The sequence below is a fragment of the Dufourea novaeangliae genome, unplaced genomic scaffold (genome assembly GCF_001272555.1).
Source record: "Dufourea novaeangliae isolate 0120121106 unplaced genomic scaffold, ASM127255v1 scaffold218, whole genome shotgun sequence".
In the NCBI taxonomy this organism is placed as follows: Eukaryota; Metazoa; Arthropoda; class Insecta; order Hymenoptera; family Halictidae; genus Dufourea; species Dufourea novaeangliae.
In genome coordinates, this window is record NW_015374101.1 from 307,927 (window position 1) to 326,085 (window position 18,159).

Here is an 18,159-nt window from a genome sequence, read left to right on the forward strand (position 1 = left end):
CCGATAGTTACACAGAAATATTACACCTATCAATATTCAAAGAATTACCTGGGCATTTAATATGAAGGTTAAAATGAATTGACTCAGGTTCTAGACTTATTGACATGATTCATCAAGATATTATACTTGCATAAATTCATCCCGTGACTACGATGGCCGACTTTGAAAGCAATCGACGCTCAGAATATTATCGTTGTGCATCTATCGACCCGTAAGTGGAATGGAGCGCAAGGTATCTCCGGTCTGCAGGTAAGTTGGCTGGATCATAGATCATGGAAAGATAAACATTATTATACTTCGCGTCGGTGCATCGTGAAACGCCGAATGATGAGGCACTCGTAAAAGATCGCGACGGAAAGCGGACTGGTTGGGCGTCGTTAAAGGTGCAATAAACCTGCAAAATCTGTGCGGTTAATAAAACGAAACATTCAGATTCTGCCTCTAGAGAATCGCCTTTAAACTGAATTAGGTCAATTCAATACAATTGTAACTGCTAACTCTGTCTTTGAAAATTGAGAGAAGAATAAATCGTGTCTCATATTCGACCTTGGTAAAATATGACATGTAATTAAATTTTAATATAGAAGGAGTTATATCTCTAAAGAATATTATTCTCATTTCACTGTATATACTTTTTAATGAATTATTGATAAGAAACACTGCTCCATTCGACATTTCAGCAATACGAATCACAATTTGAGTGCTAGGATGTTAAAAGTATACATTGTCATTTTAGACTGGAAATCACACATTTTCTCTATATTTTACAACTTAGCTTAAAATATCGCATATTAAGGAGATATATTGTATTACGCGCCTCTTCCTCATGATCAACATGTAGTACCTCCAACTCCTGCCGATGATGCCACATTTTTTTACGCTACTGAAGAAAGAAACGACTACTCGCGCGCTAGCGCGTCGTTTCCCGCTGGCTTCCACATCGCTTTCATTCGTTCTCTTTGTGCCGATGAAGCGGATATTTAGAGGTTAAGGCGAAATAATCATGGGCCGAAAAAGATATGCGGATGAAAGCGATACCAGCGAAGAAGATTCGTCTTCTGAACGCTGGAAGATGCGTTATAAGCGTTTAAAGAAACTAATTAAAAAAAGTAAGCAGAAGAGAGCAGAGAATTCTCGGCGTCATAGAAGACACCACGAGAAAAGCGTGTACGTGTGTACACTGAATGGCAAATAAGAGCACAACTGTTTCGCGCAGCTGGAACGATCACCAGAAGTCTGTCTGCAACGTAGACGATAGAATTTGTCATACACCGGGTGACATAATGAAGTATTTCTCATGACACGAATACTTATGAATTGGCACGTTTGTACTTCACAGTCACTTGATTTATGATGCTACACGAGGCATAATGATGCTCAATTGTTTAAGACGTTGGTAATTAAGGTAACCGAGAGGAATATGCGCAAACAACACCGAAATTTGTCATTTCGCAGTTATGGTCTTATTTGGTTTTTAGTGTATGTGTATACATCCGATTTATCTGAAATATCTAGACCTAGTAAGTAATATTGCATGTAAGTTGTTACTCAGGTTACATTTAGAATTTAATACCACGTTTGGCTTGGACTTTTTGCTTAAGACGTAGTAAAACGAATACCACGTGTTGGCTCTAACCTACGTGTGAGTTGTTACTCAAGATGTAGTAAAAATAATACCACGCTCTTTGGCTCTAACGTACGTGAAAATTGTTTTTACTCGACAATAAAATATAAACAAGCGGGTATTATTGGTTATGTTTTGGCTCTAACCTGTGTGAAAGTTTCCGCTCTGATTATAAGCGTGTTTCAACAAGCGTGATTAAACCGATTGATGAAAGGAGGGCACTGACCCTTTTCTTTCAAAAGAAAAAAAAGAGACAGAGAGAAAGAAAGACAAACGGGCTTTAACCCGAGTAATTATTCTTTCTTTTACTTATAACGATTAATAATGAAAATTGGTCGTTTATATAATAGCAAACACGCAACTGTGTACTATATATAATTATATGGCATTCTGTATACATATGTATACAGCCTTCTTCACTTGTTCTTTTTTGTCCTTTCGTGTAGATGATAGTCATAATGGTACACCCACATTATCAGATGGAAACCCTGAGAGTCATAGATCTCGTTTCCGGTATGAGCTAGAAAACCCAATGCCTCAGGTTCAACCCTCAGCGCATAATTCCACAGCAGGGGAATCTAATGATGAGGTTGAAGAAGTATCTTTGAGCAAGGAACTGTTGGACGCCATTGGAAAAAGAACTTATGAGAAACGCGTCTTTGCTCCAACCTTGCACTCTGAATTTGCCATTCGTTGGTGAGACGTAATAATTATTTGGTAAATATTATTTGGAGCATTTGGTTTCAGGGGCATTCCAGAAGCATCAAACAAGATCATTCTCTCATCGTTAACAGAGTCGTCGTATAAACAGTACGAAACCTGTTTTAAAAAATGGTGCCTCGTCTGCAAGGAAACGAGCATAAGTCCTTTTAATAATTCCAATATAACAACGGGGCAGCGTATAGTTCAATAAATTGCCACAGATCAGCAATATCTATGCTCGTGGGTCCAGAAATAGGTTAAGACGATAGAGTAAAACGTTTCTTCAAAGGGTTGTGAAAACTTAGACCTAGAAAACAAAACGGAAGTACGATTTGACCTTCGACCCCAAAATAGTCTTAGATCACATTTTTACCCTTCCTGGGAACGAAATTGTATCGATTCAAAACTTGTCGATGAAACTAATCTGTTTATTAGCCCTAACTACGAGTCACAGTATGCAAACATTCTCATTCATAAAAGTGGAAAACAGTGAATTAAGGGAAGAATTCGTCGTGGTTAAGATACCAGACCGTATAAAAACTTCTGGCCCAAACAGAAAACACCCCGCATTAGTGTTACCATACATTAATAAGAATAAGAAAATTGGTCCAGTAGCAGCGTTACAATGTTATGTACAAAGAACTAAGGGTATTGGAGAGAACGTTAAGTTTCTATTTATTTCACATAAGTGTCCATTTAAAGCCATCCATTGACAAAACTTGAGCCTCTCGAACAAATGTTACGGCGTGGCTTTAAAGGAGTGATAGTAACGCGGAAGCGAGCGGGAAACGACACGGTGGCGCGCGAGTAGTCGTTTCTTTCCTCAGTAGCGTAAAAAAATGTGGCATCATCGGCAGGAGTTAGGGGTACTACATGTTGATCACGAGGAAGAGGCGGTTCATACAATTATGATAGAACTTCACTTACAGGTAAGTTCGTTTAATCGTATAATTTTATGAATATCTCATATTAGAATGGACGTTGTAATTATTACGACAAAAATTCATAGAAAAGAATTCTTTTACTACTAAAGTATGTTTGATAGGACTTGTGAATGACAATGTACATTGATATTTCCACGGATATTTTCCAGTTACATATCTTCATAATGTAATTTCCTTTTTACTTTGAATTTTCCACACGGGCACTTTAATTTTCAATTAACGACAGAAAGAAAGAAATTCGCAACTTGTGCTTACACATGAAAGATTTATATTTAGAAGCACATTGTCCATATTCATTAAATTCTCAATTTAATTATTCATGTTCTCAGTAGTTGCTATTTCGATACTGTGGCATTTCAAAATAATGAATAAACTTGAAACAATGATCCTTCACTTCCCTAAATAGAATATAGTGTGTCATAATAGTAATTTAGGGTATGTAAATATGTAATTACCAAATATCCAAACGATAATTCAAAACAATATGAAGGCTTAACTAGCAAGGAAAGACTTTTCAACCATTGGACGGTTAGTTAACATCGCATGCAGGAAAGATCATTGTTCACATTATATCGCTATATTATCACTCGTATACCACAAAGAGGACGGTAAGTCGTCTTTAATGAGCAAGATTAAGAGGACTTACGAGATTTCACCGAAGGGAGCAAAGGCTTCTCTCAAGGTCTGTGTCTCGATCTCCGGGCTTAGATCTCCTACGAATATGTGGTAGTGTTCTGAAACAGACGTACGTGAAAGAGTTAGAAAATATTCCGTAAAAACGAATGAGGCAACATTAACAATTACAATAAATACTACTCTAAGTTCTTCCACGAAACTTGTACATTTTTAGATATATTATAACCATTCGCAATTGATCGAATGATTTTACCATAATTATATTTTTTAAATAAACATAAATTGAAATTATTTTCAGTTTAGCTGGTTATTTTCCATACATTAGGTCGTTCGGAAAGTTCGTAACGTTTCACGCTCAGTGTCTTCATGACATCTTCATCACCTTTTTGCTGGAGGAAGGAAAAATTACTTGATTAATGTATTTGTTGTACAAGTTACACGTTGTTATGTTGTTTTCTGTAAAAATTACCGACGAAACGTGTGATCAAACACAAAATCTGTTTTCATTATTCTCTATCAAATTCGCAAAAAAAATTACTCTACTTTGACTAAAAAATTGTACAGCATCTGCCGAATTAATAAGAGTTTGCTCCATCAAATTATTATTCCTTCAGATCGCTAGAATATTCTGGATTAAACTGAACGTCAAAACCAAATTCCATCTAGAAGCAAATTGAATTGTTTTTCAACCGAAGCAATTGGAGTTGTATATTACTGGAACCATGCAATTAATCGCAAAATAAAAAAATATTGTGAAAAGAGTCGTAAACAAGAATATGATGTTAATTGAAAAATATAGATTGTAGCTCTACCCTTAAAAACACTACGAACATTGCGAACAACCCAATACGATTAAAGATTAATCGTTTTATAGCTACAGATTTTTTAAATAACAAATAATAACTAAGAAATCCATCTTTATTTGTAACAGACACTTCGTCATTTATTCCGAAGCGGACATATAATTTCAAATCTCTGAAATTTTTCATTTTGCTTAGCGTTCGCTTCAATATGTAGTCTAAGTTCTGTCAGATTATCGACAGGCCTCAAACTAAATTAAACTTTCCGAGTAAGTTTGAAGGAAACGCTTATAGACTTTCATTTAATATTGCATTTCATTCGAAGAAGTACGAAAGACCATTTTCAGTAGTCGTGTTGATATTAATCAGATGAAAAGAAGGAATACCATAAAACATCGTTATCGCAAAAAATTTAATACCCAGGGTCCGACCAGCCAAACACACAGTATAACTATAAAAAGCTTGACGTCAGTATACAAAACAAGGTGAAAATCGTTAAACAATTATAAAATTATAAAAATGTTTTATTTTATGTTGGTAATATCTTCCTCCAAGAATGTTTAGAAATATTAAAAACGCCAGGTAAATTTAAAAAATTTAATAATGGAAGGGCCATTTATTAAATTTAATTCTCCGATTCCACAGAGCCGAGTAATACGTTTAATCGAATCTAAAGAAGCGCACATATCCATAACAGTATCTTCGTTCCTCCGAATTTAAACGATTTCACAAACATTTTCAGGCTACATAATAGAATGAATGATTGTTTAAACCCGCCGTTAAATATGCAACTCAGTCGTTGCGTTATGGACCTGTTAGCGGTAGGCAAACGGAAAATTGAAAGCGGGGGCAAACACGGTTCCAGTGTACCTGTTAAAATTGCAAAAGTAATTTAGCGCGTCTAGCTCCAGCCAGATAAATTAGATAATATTCCATGTATTCTAATAAGACTCTCCAAAACTGTTCTCCTTATGCAAACTAGCAAACTAAATATACAGATAACGGTGACGCGATATTTGGCGGCGTAAAATTCACGTAAAACATTTTTTCATCAAACCTTTAACAAATGTTTACCTTTTGAACTGCCGGAGTTGGCTGAGCAAACAGAAGGCACGAAGAGAAATATTTAAGGCAGGGGGTCGACGTAAAAAATTATTTTCAAGTCCGATGCTCTTCGATAATTGAAAATTGATGTTCGTCGCAGGAATACTGCGGCACTGGGGCAACCAGTTTAAAATACTTTGAAGAACTGATAATATTTAACTCTTTCGCGGGAATTTAAATTATATTGGGACCGGTATCTGCCCTTCTTAATTACAAGAAGTAAAACGAATAATCTATAATTAATTTGTTTAATTATAGGAATTTTAAAAGTGATATCTCGATATAGAACCAAGTATTACCAATTAACGTGTATAAAGTAAGGACAATGAAAAGTGCTTCTGCTTATTGGAAAGTATTTTAATGTAACTAATGCAATTATATTAAAGTGTATAATTCTCAATTATCAGAATATTTCTTAAATTCTCTATAAGTTAATGATAATATAAAATTTGCTTAATGTTATTTTTAAAATTCTTGTTATTTAGACTGTGTGAGAGCAATAAATAAGTTTACTGAAAAACATTTAAACAGCAGCAAACTCCAAAGCACATACAGGCCAGAAAAAAAGTATGGTGAAAACATAGAAGAGTTCTTTCATTGAATAATTCCATCCTGCATACCACCGAAGTGAAATTGTTATAAACGGAAAATGTATATCGTACGCAATCATATTATGTTTCTTCGAGTCAATTTACAGCCGACCAGAACTATAAAATTGATTTCCAAACATGCTCGGTATTCATACCAGCATATTGTATCGGAATGATTATATGTATAGGTTGCAACGGTAAATGAAACTAATTGGTTGAGGCTGATATAAAATTAAGCCACAGTAGGCAGTAAATTTGATTCTCGTAAATGGTATTACAAATAATCGAACCTATATTCAATAGTCTATGAGCTGGAATACATTATCGAGAGAAAATTAGGGAAGCTCATACAGCTGGTACAGAAAATGCAGGAACAGTTATGAGAAAGACATTTATATCTTATATGCCATAAGAAGAAGGCACACCATACGTTTAAAATAAAATGCAAATGAAGTAAAAAGTTGTATTCTATATTGTATAAAGTTGCATTTAAGATGATCAGATGATATACACACATCGCGCTGCAAGTACTTTCATTTTGAAAACAAGCTTTTACGTTGACAAAAATGATTAATATGCACATAATGTAATGCAAGTTTCATATTCTTTGGGAACAGCAAACAGTTATCACCAGCAACTAATTGTAATTGATAACAAAAATAGAACTTTTTAAGCACATACATGTTTAAATATTGCTTACATGAGCTCAAGATTAATTTAACGAATGAATGGAAAAATATTATACCTGCATATACATACATTAGACACGAATAATCAACTTTTCTATAAATAATTATTATACCTTAATAGAAAGGAACACGCAATAATTACCAGATTCAAACTTGACAATACTAAGCTTGTGTATCATCATCTGTTAATTGAACGTGATTCACCCTTTTGTGATATCTATAACATAATTATCACTGCTAACATGTCATTCTTGACTGTCCTACAGTTTTGATTTCTAAGTTTTAATTTGGTTCAGATTAAACGAAATTTGAGAAGCAACACGAATATCGGGAACATTCCTAACGTACTACTATTCCTTGAAGATACGAAGTTACTAGACAAATATTTAATAATTACAAATAAATTTAAATATGGATCGATAAAGTTAATAACAATTTTTGAAGGTCTGTTCCAGAGTTATTTGAAATGGACTTTAAGGAACTTCTTACGAATCAAAAAAAGGCAGTACTCCTCATGACGTTATAACTGACATAACTACATATAAGGAGTTATAATTGTAGATGAAATAAATCGGAACCCCAAATGAATGTAAACAAAGTGCTTGATACATAAAGTAGCAGCTCAAGGAATAAAATAATTTAACATTGCTAGCCACCTACAATATAATAACAAAGATTTACATAATTTGTTTATGTAAAAAAGAAATGACAATTTCATGTTTTTATAAAAAGAATTTTGGATACAAACTTCTTGGACTACATAATAAAAATTCATGAATTTTCGTTTCCATTAATGCGTGCAGATGCTTCCAAACGAGTTAGCTCGTTTTCTCATGGTAGTCGTCTAATGCATCGACTCAAATTCAATTTATCGTTAGATACCTACTGGGAATGTAGGTTATCGCATGTTTATCGATACCTCATTGATAACGTTATCGTTAAACGGCATGTTTAAATCTTCATACCACAAGTGAGATGTATACACCTACACGTTAAAGACGTTTCGCGCCGAGCGCTGACTCAGTCGGGATTGAAAACTGCACCGTTCGACGAGTTATAGGAATCTTTAGTGTGAAGTTATGGAAATCTTGCAAGGCAATAAATAATATTTGCGCCGCCAAGCAGGAAAGACGCAGTAAAACCGTCGATTTAGTACAGTGGCCCGGTTGTTCCCAGAGTTCGCTGAATATGCATTTTGCCGCCGCAAAATCTGGTTCGTTTACTCTATCCCTAATTGCTCCACTTTGCTCTACAGTTATAAGGTACATTCCCCCCGTTTCTACTATTAACGTGCCCGGTTTGTTGACCCCATTTGCATTTTTTTTCCCGCCACCAATTTCGGGACCTTTACCGTCGTTCTGAGTCAAAGCGGCGAGTTTTAACTCGATCATTCAGTTGGTTAATTCAATTCAATTCCTCTGATTCGGAGAAGGCTGAGTCCGTGCAGGAGAGCGTTCCCCTCGTCCCACGCGTTGCGTCATGAATCAGACATCGATCTGCATACGCCGTGATACGACTGGATCAGTTGGGGCGGGGGGAGGGCAATCTTCCGTCCTACATTGAGACTGTCTTCCGCGTTCTTAACACGAAGAAGATGAATCGTAGACGGGAAAATCGGCCTCGATAAACATTTCCTTTTTGCCAATCTTATTTCCTTTGTTCCGTCTGCACCCGCTATCTTTCACTCATTTCATCACCTTCAGCGGGTTATATTCGGGAACGAATAGGTCAGGATGAGTAGTCGAAAATCGAGTTACAGCTATAGGGGGCTACCCGGGGCTGGAGTGTCGGCTACTATGAACCGGGTATTCCGTCGAAGAAAAGTATAGCGGGATAAGGAAGGTGTGAGGGGGAAGGGGTCGCTGAGAACTGAGGGTGGTCTGATTACAATCGGTTGATGGTCTACCCTCGCTGGTCGAACGTTCCGGTGGGCACACACAGTGGCCATTCCCGTGAATTAGTGCGAACCTCGTCATCTTCTTCCCCACCCACTGGCCACCGACACCATCGCTCTGCGCCGGATTCTTGGGACTATTTGGAAATTAACTTTTTGTTATCGGCTATTGTTGCAATCATTGGTTTTCTGTGGGTGATATCTTTAGGAGGATACTTTCATTCGGGGCATGAAAATGGTTCAATTCTTTTCAAACACATTTTCTGAAAGATTAATGTTCCAGACGTGTGTTTCTAAAATTTTATGTTAGAATTCCGATTTTGCACAGATATAAAGTAGATATTTACATACCGCCCATACAAATATTTAAACTCCAATACATCTCAAAACTAATCGTCGTAATTACATTTACCTACTTTCTACACTCAAATAAATCATTTATATAATTTCTGTGATGGATAACAGACAGTCATTTCTAAGATAATGTATACTGAATTATTAACGAAAAAGAAAGGTCAATTGAGAAGGGCTCACAGATGTTTCAATTTTTGTGATAGCAACAGATTCTAGTAATCACAAGCTAACAACATGGTGAAATCAGTACTATAAAAAGCGTCCTTATTCCAGGTGTATTCTGAAACGAAAAATTATGGATTTTAAGATTCGTAAACACGTCAGAGTGTTTTTTACCCTCCCGGAAGAAAGTAATATAAACTGACAAGGCTCGCTTTCGTTATAAGCCCTTCAATTTAAAATTGTGTTTCGAATAACACTTAACTTCAGTATCTCCTGCCAGAGGCCATTTTAGACACTCGATTTATGGCACAAATAGTAAAGATATTGCAATAACCCGACGAACCTGCCGACATTTCACAGTCATGTAGCTGGAACAAAATTCAACAGCGGCAGTAAACCTCATGGGACATCCAGAATGGCTTTAGTAGAGAAATGAATTTTTAATAAAGCCATAACATCATTCATTACTACTGGCCAGACCACCCTTTATCTGCCTCTATTACCTAACCTACCTCGTATTCTCGCGTCTCAATGATTCTCATTCGAGGGCGAAATTGTGGCGAAGCTTTATTGTTGTCGCCGTCATCGATGTTCATTGTGGTGGTAGCACGGACAGTGGGTATAAACGACATTATTATCACTGGCGATCGCTATAATCGTAGGATATCGCCTATAGAAATATCGAATACGTTACGAAATAAGGCTAGTAAAGCCACGTTACAGCGCCGGCTGCAAACGATACCCACGCAAGCGTACATAATGATTATATATGTATATGTATATGAACCGGTGGGTCCCACTTGGTTGTTAATTAACATTAAATTCCTTAAGATTCAATTTCACAGGATGATATCTAAACAAATATTGCTGTGGGCCTCTACGAAATCGTTGAACGTACTGCAGTCATTTTAGCTTTATTTCCTGCATTACAAAAAATATATGTGTATATTTCTTGAATATTTGTCAGTATTATTAAAAATTGCGAGTAAAATTAAGCATGGAAGAGAAACGTTATTTGAATGCAATATGCAAATTCAGAAAAGTGTAAGAATTATGTAAAAAATAGTAAGAATACTCTGATCCAAGCATTCTTTATCGGATTACATCATAGCACGTAGACTGCTTTAAATGCAATTATCGTTTTACTTGTTTTATTTTATTTGGAAATTTTTATAATAAAAATTAAATATTAACGTGTAGACATTCGCAGATTATTATATTTTCCAATTCTACTTGCAGGGAAAATATGGAAAGTATTAAATATAAAAGTATAATTACTTACAATATTATATGCATACATTACTTATTTTAAAAATAAGAGATACAACTTGGAAGAGAGTGATTCTTCGTACACAAATAAGTCAAGGATTTAAAATATAATTCTGTCATGTAGACCGTCGTTATCGCGAAAATCGTTACTGCAAATTTACTTGCTACTTTGTATTCGTACTTACGATAAGTAGAAAGAGTTAGTAATGAACAGACAGGTTAACTGAATCGTATTCCATATTACAGGATGTCACATATGAACCTTTACATATAATTATCTCCCGAACTATTCGTTATTCCAGAAAATGTTTCAAGTAGAACGTTCTTTGTTTCGAGGAGGACATTTTATGACAGTCACAAATTCTATCTACGTGGATGTGTCTAAGAGATTTTATGGTGATCTTTGCTTTTTAAATGTAATATGTATATGTTTAATTGCGTGTGAAAGTTCAAATGGAACATCCTATATTTATAGTAAATGTATACTTAAATATTCAAAGTCATTTTGGACGAAGAGAAAGTATGTTTTTCGAAAATTTTATTTTAAACATTCGTCTTGTTTATTCGTGAATCCATCACTTTCACCTCGACTGAACCATGTAACAATGGACTACTCTATCTTCTTCAAAAGCACAAAAAAATGAAACGCGTACAAATCTGTTCTATATGTATATGAAATACCCCAAACAACTACTGTCGCGTCAAGTCACAAGACAAACTAGCAATTTTAGGCAGGACTTTCTCTATCGTAATATGCATCGTAGAAATTCGTATAATACAAACCCAGTGGTTTGATTACGGAGACATTTCAAGACATTTCAATAGGGGAGACCGTAGAAAGAGTAAGAATGGAACCGCGATTCCGCCAGGGACGGAAATCAGATCCATTCAAGCAGGACAATGCGAAGAAGGGACCCCACAAAAGTCACCCGGCAATGCCATAGATCAACGATCGAGCGCGGATGGCTCGTAGATCAGAGATTTTCTTAATTTCGCGAGGCAACTGTAAAACGTTGATTTAGAAGGGGGAACGACGTGTGCGGCTTATGCGCACGCTTCGACCCGTAGGAAAACGTTCGCCACGACCACGGGGATGGAAGTCAGGTTACCAGCATAGAGACCTCTATTAATTCTTCGTACGACGAAAATCTACCGGGGTGAACAGAATCGAATCTCGGTTTGGTTGGTCGCTTCCAGACCCCCGGCCGGTGCATTGGGTGCACACGTGGTGCCTATAAGCCTGACGCTGGCTTAGGTTCCACGATGGGAAATGTGGGTCACCACACAGCTGACACGCGACCATTTTGTGTACTGTAACCAGTTCTTTCGTTTACGTATGATTTTACAATCATGCGCGACTTTCATCGCACTCTAGAGGGGAGTTTGATCCTCGCGAAGTATCCGACGACATTGACTGCTTTCTCATTTTTGCCCTTTTATCGGAACATGTAGGGTAAAGCTAGGTACACATGACCCGGTTGACCAAACCCCTCCATATAGTTTTACGCGGACAGGTAAGGATACACCGTTGCAGACGATACGTTCGAACCTATCTCATTCGTCCACAAACGTGTGCCCAGCCTGTAGACAGTACCCAAACCAGCAAATCAGCTGGTAGAATTGTATTCTGATTATTTTCGATTTTTGAACAATGTTTGCGGTGAGTACTAAACATATGTAACTTTTTTCATTCTATTGTGAATTTTGTTTAAAATTTTGTAATATTTTATCAAGAATAATGTAAAGGAGTAGCTTATTTATGTAGAGCTTATTTATGTTTATCCGAGTACTGCGTTACGATATACTTTACGTAAGGTTAAATAACTTAGTAAAGGCTCCATGAGAGTTTCAAATTCGGGACCGTTTAAAAACTCTAATGGTGTACCGAGAATTTTTTCAACACCTCCCAAATCTATTGTTATTTAATAGATTATGCGTTTGAAAGGTTTGTCTGCCACCCCCCACCCCTCTAGTGGTGGGGACGAAGTAGAAACTCTCACAAGGAATTAGGGTTCGTTCTATCCAACTCTCATGGAGCCTTTACTATAGTTATTTCCTGGTACTTACTGTTACGTTTTGATCGTAATTATGGAGTAAAGCTGAAAAAAAATGAAACATTAATGTAATTTGACAAATGAAATAAAAAGTTACTGAGAAATATTTTCCTTATTGAGTTTTCTTTAACAATGGAGCATATTGTTAAAGTTCACCTAGGAATAAATTAATAAATTTCAAAAGAAACATCGATACTGCTGAATCGTATCTTTTTTCGATAATCGAAGGTTTCTTGTTCATACAGACAGTCGCATAAAATTAGGTTATTTTCTAGTTCTGGCCGGAGTAAATAACTGTTTAGAAAACTTCTTATATTATTGCTGTTATCATCTCTCTTATATAGTTTTATTGTGCCGAAGTATATTTATACAGTGTATTTCGTGTACATACTATATGTTTAGTATCCTCTTTAAGATGTTATTATCAATTAAAGAAAATTATTTTGGGTGTTAGCTCTTACTCTAACTGTAGATTAATTTGAAGATAATAGGACACATCGACTTCGTGGTTTGAGTACCTTAAATTAAATAGCTTTCCTTCTTCACAAAAAGTTCTATTAATGACACTTTAATGCAGACCTGTCCAATCCAAACGTTACAGCGCACAGTGGGGTATTTGACCCGAATAGCTGGCCAAAACCCCAAATTTTATCTGTGTTTAAAATGAATTAAATTTTGTCCCTATGTTCCTAAGAATGAATAAAAGTAAACTGCTATCTTGGTTTTTCGAAAACAGCAGTATTTAGCAACAAATTGAAGCTTGAAAGTCAACAATTTTTGTGCCCGAAGAAGATGCCAAGAAACCTATATTAAGAAAGTGATTTATTACAAGTGTAGTGTTAAGGAAGTGCAATAACAACATACATAGGATATAGAGGAATGTATGTAGAGTAATTTGGCTCCTTGTTTCCTTCATTCTTTTTTGTGTGGTTTTGATAAAATAACAATTTGAAAATAGTGTTTCTTTTTCGTAAAATCAAGTATAAAACATTGAATTACTTTTTTGCACCCCAAAGCACTCCTTTACTTTTGATGTATTTTTACCCTTGGACATTGCTTTATATATTTCTTGAAAAATTAGGTGCTAAGAGGTGCTAAAACTACAGTTCTGTTCAAAAATATCGCCTCACATGTACACTAGTGAAAAATTATTGAGATTCAATGTTTCATAACTTTATCAACATTCGTTAGAATTTGTTTAAATGGTAGGCAAATTAAAGCTTGAACCTTATATATTTTAACCCTTTTGTTCGACACTCGGTGGCCAGAAAGTAAAATCTTCCCTTATACAGAGGACCTTCAAATTGTAAAATTTTCTTCATATTTGAGAACGGTTATTATTTGAGAAATGTTGCATGTATTTCAGAGATAATGATTCTTTGCCTTCAAAAGAAGCCAAACTGCATCCAAAACGGATGTTTTTTATCGAAGTTATAGTCATTTACAGAAACGCAGCCCATTGAACGGTGCCATGCACGAAAGACATGAAATCATAAAGAGGCAGGCGTTTCTGTAAATCGCCATAACTTCGTTAAGAAATATCCGTTTTGGATGCAGTTTAGCTTGTTATGAAGGCAAAGGATCATACAATAGGCGTATATTGTATGGTTGATATGATGATAGGGTAACTGAGGTGTGGATGATAGATCGATGAAGGACAGATATATCGTAAGCAAGAAATACTGTCTGATGAAGAATCTTGCACATCATTTTCTGAAGAAAATTAATTCTATTATATATTTCATATAAAAAATATTCTTAAAATATATAGTATTTTATATATTGTTACGTCGTGACGTTCCGCCACGCGACATAACGGTTTTATTGTAGAACAGAACACAACACAACGTTTATTTACAACTGTATAACTGTACAACGTTAATTATATACAAATATGTACAACTTAATTATGGTACGTCTGTTCTCTCTCATGTCATGTCAGATCGATTCTCACAAGTCGATTCTCGAAGTCACATGCATCTTCATTTATAACGCGAAACCAGCTTCGTGGTTTTAAACGTCATAACAATATTTTATACCATAAATCAGAATGTTTATGATCATAGATACAATCGACCCATGTGCATCCATCGCTGTCAGTTGATTGTTAACCGATTAAGTAAATATCGTCTGTCAATTCCTGACGATTCAAGTTTTTAGTATGTTATTAACTTTATTAGGACTAGGGTTCGTTGATGACCTTCTATTATATGTATATATTGTACCATATGTATATGTATACATAGCTTACCGTACACAAAACATTTGAAAAATATAGGTTTCATTTAAAGGGCTGCATCTTTGTTCAGCAACATATTTCTTCGATGAGGTTTGGTTTATTTTAGAGTCAAACGATCATACTTTCCGCTGGTATGTATCAAAATTGCAAAAAAAGATTGTTTGCACGAACATCAAGGAAAAGTACAGTTTTACACACTCCTATTGAAGGGTGAATTTTACCCTCTAGACAACCCTTTCGATAAAATTTATTTAAATAACCAAAAATTGAAAAGTTCAAGCTTTAAAATGGTTTTTGTTTCATCAACTTCGGATGAATAGTAACAAAGTTATGAGATTTTGAAGATTGAGTAAATTTTAAAATAGCTTTGACCAGCTTTTCGGGTCAAATATCCCACTGTGCAGCGGGCCGCACTTTAGGTAAACATGTTTTTAAAAAATGTAATACAAATACAAAATGACTAAAACTTTATTGTTATACTATGATTCAATATAATTAACTCTCGGGTCTTAATTAATGAGATATTCGTTTATCCTTTCTTTCACTTAATTTTTGTAAATCTATATTTATGTTCGACGTTGCACATCTTAGCTGGTTTTCTAAATTGGCATCAGTTAATGAAGCACGTGATGAACTCTTTGTAAATTTCATCTTCGAAAAAAATGTTTCACAAACATATGTGAATCCAAAAGCACTTATAACTCGTTGTGCAAAATATTTTAAGTTGGAATATCTCTCGGATGTAATATAAGTATTGTCATCATTCCACTCTTCTACATTACTAAGTGCAAAACCGATTCTTTCAGTAACATTTGGCGTTCGTGGATATCAAATATAGAACTAGAGTTTGTAGTCGCACTTGCGCATAATAACAATGACACATGCAAATTTTCATTTATTTAATATTTTTTGTACATATACAACGAGAAACAAAAGTTTCAATAGAAATATAAAATCGCCTGGCGGGTCGCGTGTTGGCCAGGCCTGCTTTAATACATTGGATCTACGTTGACGTCGTTGACACATTCCGTCTTTATATAGTAGGTACCGAACAAATACAGAAAAAGTTATCCTACATAGCTTTAAAAAGACAAGCATTTGTTTGAAAAACTTCTATGTACAATTTCGAGAATTGTTTAACAAACTATTAGTTGGTACGGCTAAAACCACCAATATGCTTAAGAGGAAAAGTACTGACGCCTATATGTATGAAAGCATACTAGTTGCTATGAAACAATTTCCGTGTCTATAAATTTTTCACTGTTTTGCATCGTTGCATCACCGAGATGTTAGTTTAAATTTGTAGTATTGCAGACGTATGTAAATTTATAAATTGCTGTGTCATATGTGATAATTAGGTGGAGCATAAATATGGTCAATATTGCGTGTTTCGTGATAGAATGTGTTTATCATCCGAAGCTCGCTACAAACTACTCTCGCTTCCCTAGACGCACAATTTTCTAAATGGATTTTCAGAGTAATCTAATGAAATGAACTGAGGAATGACACGTATGTATCATTCCAATAGTAACCTAGTTAGCACGTAATCTATCAACGGGAAATAGTTCTGATACCGAATTGTAATAATTTCTGATTCGGTTCGAAGTAATGGTTCAATTACCATCATAAATCACAGTGGATTACAGACAGCATTTTATGTTCTATACGCAGCATGTGAGCTATTGAATTATATGCTCTTGATACTTTCAATTAATGCAATCATTGTTTTGCATTAATTGAAAGTAAGGAAAAGTGACGACAAAAGAATGTTCTGCGAAGACGTTCAAAAGTATAAGAATACATACGGAGGAGTAAGTAAATCTGAAAAGTCATTAGGAAATAATTAAAAATTTTAACAATTATTATCCATTCTATGTTACAATGAAAATCTCACGAATTATGTATATAAAATTTTCTTTGGTTCGTATATCCACCACGTTTCTCGATAACTGTTTTATCCAATTTTTGCATTAGTCTTATTAGTTTTTGTATTGCATCTGTTATTATTTTTGGTTCCATTTGTACTGTAAATGATTCCACAAGTCAAATTCAGATTCTGGGCAGAATTCTCGGATTTTGTAATCTAATTCACCCTACCATATTACCTCAATATATATATATATATATATATGTATATATTTTCGCAAATATAATGTCATAAAGCTAGTAAAGTTAGATTTGCTCCACATTGTAACACGTTTAGTTTTCGTATTTTGTTACCATAATTCTTACTTCTTCGTTTGTATTTTCGTTTTTTATTGTCCATAAATTAATTTCCGTTATTCGATGAATTGTTTCAGTCAGAACAATTTTCTGTGAACCACCATGTCATTTATTTTGTATCATCATGAACAGAGTATACTTGACAACTTGTTAGTCATAACGGTCTGCTGACTCTAGTACAAACTTCTTCACTCATGTGCATCTGTATAATGCGTAAAGGTGCTTGGAAAATCGGTTCCATGGTTCATTTTAATAAAATTGTCTTCAAACGGAAATATTTCTGCGCGTAACGATTATTTAAAATTAGAAAGTGGTGTTTAATTGAGTTGATTAGCAGGGTCGGCTGGAAAGCCTGGCTGAAATGACAATTGGATATCGTGTTCGAGACAGGAAATCAGAGTGTTAATAGATAACGCGAGAAAAATCATATCCGACGACAATCAGCTTCTTAATTAATGACGCTGCGAAAGGAATTAATGATTGATACAGTACTTCAATTAACCTGCTTGTTTGAAATGGAGGGCGCCTTTTCATGATGCATTCAGTCACCGGTGACTGGTCTCACGATTCGTTCTGGCCCGTCCGTAACAATGCCACGGAATCGAAAGTGTATTGTGGGACGCATAATAGAAGCACTTTGTGATAAATTGATCGTTCTGCTGGCAAGAACGTTCCTCGCATGAACACCATCGATGCTTGTTCTATGTCGAAAAATTGTCTCTGCCAATTGATTGGCGGCGGAGCTTCGCCAGTGCAGTCAGCCGGCAATTGCCATATTTCGAATTCTATTATCAAGAATCAACAATTTAAAATATTGAACGTGTACATTTCATCCGATCGGGGCTGGCGGGAACGATCGTTGCCAATATTGCTGA